Genomic DNA, 5,835 nt, shown 5'->3' on the forward strand with positions numbered 1-5,835 from the left:
GACCAGCAGGTCTTGCTTTGTCCTGGTGGTCACATTCCTGCCATTTGCTCTAGGCTTCAGCTCTCGGTGCCATACTTATGGGGCTCCCTGAGACCCATCGATGTATTGCTTCTAATCATCACATTCACCATGAGACCTGCCTGCAGCGGGCTGCGGTTGGATTCTAATTAGAGCTCACGAATCCTTTGTGAGCAAAGCATCCCACGGTATTGCATTGGCTCATGCGTATGGCTTTGTTGGGGCTGGTCCAGGCCCAGCCGAGTCAGGAGATGGCTAATGGTCACAATAATGGGTTATCAGCGCGTGGCCTCAGACCACACAAACAGCTGCCCAGAATTTCGCCTCTGTCTGCTTTCCTACCTAATCAGTCACTGTGACCTCCCCCCAGCTGCTTGACATTCCGTTCTCAAGGCCTAAGGAATGCCCGGTGGCTGAGCTGGATGTTGCAGAGTTCACTGGATTCCTGGTACGTGAGTCAAAAACACACTTTGCTCTGCAGCCTCTGTTTCATAGTCACATTTGAGGCAAGACTGGGGTCAGCAAAGGAGGCAGGGAAGGGGCGATGTGAGAGGGGGAAGGACATCCTGATGGCACAGGGCCATGACACCGAAGGGCGAAGGACATTAATATTTAGAGACAGCTACTTTAGGCCCAGACCTCTGCAATAGTCACTTTCTTCGTTCTCTCAGGGAACAGGACTAGGCAGGCGTTCTCATTCCCAATGAACAGATGAAGAAACCGAGGCCCGTCGAGGTCGCCACCTTGGCTCCAGAACCAGCCGCTGTCTGATCCAAAGCCCGCGTTCCTTCTGCTGGACGATCCTGTCAGAATCAGCCTTTCACCAGGTTCATATTCCGAGTGGTTCATTATACATGGAAAGAGCTTTGGAGGCCTGTTAAGGTTGATTTGCATAATTCATTTTTAGAACATTAATTAGCCGGGATGTGTAATAGTTTTCGTGCCAATTTGTGTTTCAATTTCAAATGCAAATACAAATTAGCAAATGCTATTCCTGCGGCACCTTAAGGATAAAACATTTGCTGCTCGTCGTGAGTATTAATCTTTACATTTCTGAGACTATGACTGATAGAAGTGATAATATCCTCTAACTTGGAGGATTGAGAAAAAAGTCTAGTCTGGTGTGTGTGTGTGGGGGGGCGGGGTAAGAGACAATTCTTTTTCGGCAAAAGGAGACGGCATGTTAGATATCCATCCACCATCTCTTCATCCATCCATCTGCCATCCATCCATCCATCCATTCATTAACTCCAGCCAACATTCATCCACTCATCTAACCACCATCCATCCATCCGTTAAATACTGCCGAGCACCGACTCAGTGTGAGACTTCGTGGTAGGAGAGACAGATAATTCTAGAGAACCCACATGCTTAGTGGGAGAGAGCATTATGTAAATAAACAAGTACACTCTATTGTGACAAGTTGGAGAGCTCAGCCTTCAGTGGCGGAACAGAAAGACTGGAAGGGCCCAGGAATGCTTCCCAGGGAATGGAACACTGAGCAAGCAGAGTCTTGAAAATGGACGTTGAAGAAAGCCAGGTAAAGGTGGATTGCTGGCAGCGGGGGTGACGGTGGCAGGAACTTGGGGGTATTGCAGGTGTGACAGCAGAGGTAGGATAGCGCTCAGCTCTGTCTGCGGGCGGCGTTGTTTGGGATTCCTCCGCGGACCTTTGGCCGCCGTGACTGAAGCAGCTGGTCAGGCTGACACTTTAGAAAATGCACCCTGGAAGCAATGCAGAGGATGTTCATGGAAAGGAAACTTTAGATAAGGAGGGCAGAGTCTATTGGAAGAGCCCTCCAGGAGAGAAGTGACGATAACGCGGTGGCAGGGGACGTAGAGAGACGAGGACACCGTCGGGAGATTTCCGGACTACTGTTATTGGGGCGGCACTCTGGAGCTGAGCTTAAGCCCGCGGGCTGTGACTCCGCCTGCTCTCCGCCCGGCTCTGACCCTGGGCAGCTCTCATCATCGTTCTCGGCTTTCGTGGGCTCGCCTGTGGGACAGGGATAATAAAAACAGTGAACGCCTATCTCAGAGGGCTGTCGTGCATGTAGCACACACACGCGAGACCTGATAGGTTTTGACGCCCGTGCTGGGGTGGTTACTAACCGGAGGTTGGGAGAAAAGGAGTCAAGAAAAATGCCAGGTTTCTGATGTGGAGTGGTGGTGGACTCCTAAACGTGGAAAAGCGTAGCCTTACAGCGTCACCTTGGTACATTTTGCTGGCTAAAACGATTCACAGGGACGACGCACACTCGATGTGGAAGTCCACACAGGGCTTGGCTATGGGAGGTTGTGGTTGTTTGGGGCCGTGGTTGGAAACTAGCCACAACAGGTGTGTGTACACAGATTGTCTTTGCAATAGTAAAATTGTGTCACTGTTGTGTGCCAGCTTCTCCAGCAGGCCTCTTATATACACTGCTTCATCTTCGCAACGAGCCTCCAAGGCGGACGTTACAATTCTACCTCACACAAGGAAACTGAGGTTCTATAAGTAGACGATAGTCACATTTAGTAAACAGTCTAAACCAGATCAGAATACAGATCGCTCTGACAATAAAGCTCATGCTTTCTTCACTGCAGAATGCCACCTTCACGACTAAAGCTGTGACAGATCCTCAGAAGCAGGAAAAGTTACCTCACCTGGCTGAGCGGAGACTAGGTGCACTTCATGGGGGTGGTGACACTTGAGGTCTAGGCTTCCTCCCTGTCCCAATATTTCAGGTAAGTCATTTATAGACTAGAGTAAACGAAGGTCCACTGGGGGTTAACTGTACAAAGGATGCGGCAATGTCACATTGGTACTCTGCAACTCGGGCTAGAACTATGGGCATTTATGACTGACCGGCATCCCAGATAATTTCTTCATATATAAATAACACATATCCGGAAACTGTTATATAACACACCATGGAAAGTGCTCTGCACCAACCTCCACACTTCTGGGATGAAGAATGAAACTCCAGCGGTCTCTTGGTGTAGGGAGAGTCTCGGTAAGTTAGTCATGTCAAGTTCAACAGTGGTTAAAATTCCTACCTTGTATTGCCATGGAAAAGATATCAAGTCTAAGCAAATCTAAAAGTAGGTGAAGCTTCGGCATCATGGTGAAGATGGTGAGTTGATACAGTAATTCTCCTTACCTGTGGAGATATGTTCCAAGACCCCCAGTGGATGCCTGAATCCACAGATAATACCTAATCCTACACATACTATGTTTTTTCCTATACATAATTATGATAAAATTTAATTTATAAACTAGGCACAATAAGAGATTAGTAATAATAACTAATAATAAAATAGAATAATTATAACAATATACTGTAATAAAAGTTATATGAGTGTAGTCTTTTTCTCCCTCAAAATACTTTATTATATTGAATTCTTCTCCTCGTGATGATGTGGGACAATGTAATGCCTATGAGATGAGATGAAGTGAGGTGAATGATGTACATCTTTTCAGACCATGGTTGACCATGGGTACCCAAAACCATGGAAAATGAAACCTTGGATAAGAGAGGACTGCTTTATATGCTTTTGTGCAGATAACAGCTACTCAGTTCCTGAGCCATCAGCATGGGCAAGGCTCACCTTGTGAGAGTTAAAGTTGAGTGATGTGATTCTCCACGCTGAGTGACTGACTTTTAAGGGCATATATTAGAATGGATAGCCTTTGGATAAGTCTCTAGAAAGCTAGACTGAAATATATATTAATAAAATGTAGCAGCTGCTTGTGACATTTGACAAGCTAATGTCACATTCCTACGGAATTTTTGGTAGCAATGGCACTCAAGAAATGAACAACAGAGCCTTCCTTGAGTAGCCCCAATAAAGATGACTTCAATTTGCATCTGCAAACTTTCGGCTTCCCTTTCATTTGGACACTGTGAAGGGAAAAAATTAGGGTTCCAATTGAAGCGTCTCTGGAGCTCAGTTTACCGAACTGTGACTGAGGAGATTACATCTTTCTGTGGTTTCTTTAAGAGTCCTTTCTGTGGAGATTTTTAAATCTGTCAGTATATAATTATTTTATGTATTATATCACGATAATCATTTGGGCTTACAAGGTTTTCTCACAGATAGAAAGACAGAGTGTTTCTACAGATAAAAAGTCCCAAGGGTATTTGATAGATCTAGATTTTCACATTTATTTAAAGCCGTCTAAATTTACTTGCTCTAATTTTCAGAATTCCAGTCTTTCTCAATCAATGTCATATGTAAAACGTGGCAAGGCTGTGAATTCAATCTATATTGTAATTCTGCAACTTGTAGGATTAAATTTTGGGTCTGACTTTCATATATATTAAGCTGGAGGATGTAAGAAATGGAGATTCTTTTAAGACTGACAGAGGAGTTTTCTGGCTGCCAGCCTGTGCCTTAAGTTAAGTAGTTTAGTCAGATCTTGCCATTCTCTTCATGTACAACCTCCAGAGGAGTCAGACACAGCACCTCTCTACCCATCCAAGTTCTCATAATTATTATTTCTAATACCAACCAGTAACTTCATCTCTGAGCACTCCATGACAGACAACCACGGGTAATAAGTAACCATTCTGTCCCCAGACAGCTGCTAGTTGCGACCTACTAGTACTAGAAAATGGCCCGATGGTATTCCATTTTCACTAGCTATCCAGATAACAGATCTCATGTTTTCCATTTGGAGAGTCAGTTTCCCAGAGACCATGAGTATTTGTCTCACTGACCTGCTGGCGTGACTCTCGCTCCTGGTCCAAAGACATGGCTTTTCAGGAAGCCAGGACCTGCTGCCATTAACACCGCGGGACCTTAAGGGGACTCCGGTGCTGTTTCTGTTCTATTCCTCCAGCGTCAGAACCCGCGGGTAGCCACGCCGCTGAGAGAGCTGACATGCCGTGGCCGCTCTGAGAGCCAGAGCCATTAGCATTATCCCGCTAGTACATCCCTTACCACCCTGTAATTACCAACGGAGCTGTGCTACCTGGGCAGAAACCCTGGAGCCCACACCTGCCCACTGCTTCTGTTGATGCCGCTAGAAGCAAAAGTAGAAAAAACACAGTGGCTTCTTTTTCCTCCTGCCTTTCAATCTCCTGGCAGTGCTCCCTATTGGCAGAACCAAATCTGAGCCATCTGGCAAGAGAATCTGGGCTTGCATATAGTTTCCAGGCTTCCAGCCTCCTGCAATTCAGAACAGAGTGAAAAATAAGCGGGAATGGAGCTGTTAGCAATCATTAAAATGGTTGGCGCATATATTATCACCAAATTACCGGGCACAATATAGAATTGAAAAAAATTGAACCTCTCCGGCAACAATGGCCCCGGCCATTTCCTTTCTGTATCCGTGCAACGTAACTTTTCGGCTCCTCTCATTAAAAAGTGGAGTCTATGTCTCCACCTCTTCCATCTAGGCTTGCCTTGCGATTTGCTTTGGCCAACAAAACATAGCAGAAGTGATAGTAAGTCAGTTCTCGGTCTAGGCTTCAAAAAGCCCTGTGCACGTCCATTCACTATCTTTGCGTCTTTCCTCTACCATGAGAAAAAGCCTGTGTTAACTTGCTGGAGGTTAAGAGACTACATGGAACAAAGGCAAGTCGTGTTAACCGAGACCTCTCTAGACCAGTTAGCCCTTAGTCAACCCGGCAGCTAACCACAGATGCATGAACGAATTCAGCCAAGAATAGCCAACTCCAGCCTCCCAGACAATTCGTAGACTTCTGATTTTAAGCCACTGTTTTTAGAGTGGTTTGTTACACAGCGATAGTGGATACATCGACTCCCAAGAGCAAAATCCAGCAAAGAGGATGATATATACACACAGAACAGAAAAAAAAAAAAACAAAAA

General features: G+C 45.6%; 1 long non-coding RNA gene across 1 annotated transcript; it reads left to right on the top strand.

Moving 5' to 3' along the window:
- Positions 1-371: 371 nt before the first annotated feature.
- LOC107511549 lies at positions 372-5,835 on the top strand. Its single transcript, XR_001597103.2, has 3 exons — positions 372-466; positions 690-845; positions 2,604-5,835. It is a non-coding gene; the product is annotated as an uncharacterized LOC107511549 (long non-coding RNA).

The sequence above is a fragment of the Rousettus aegyptiacus genome, unplaced genomic scaffold (assembly GCF_014176215.1).
Source record: "Rousettus aegyptiacus isolate mRouAeg1 unplaced genomic scaffold, mRouAeg1.p scaffold_m13_p_7, whole genome shotgun sequence".
In the NCBI taxonomy this organism is placed as follows: Eukaryota; Metazoa; Chordata; class Mammalia; order Chiroptera; family Pteropodidae; genus Rousettus; species Rousettus aegyptiacus.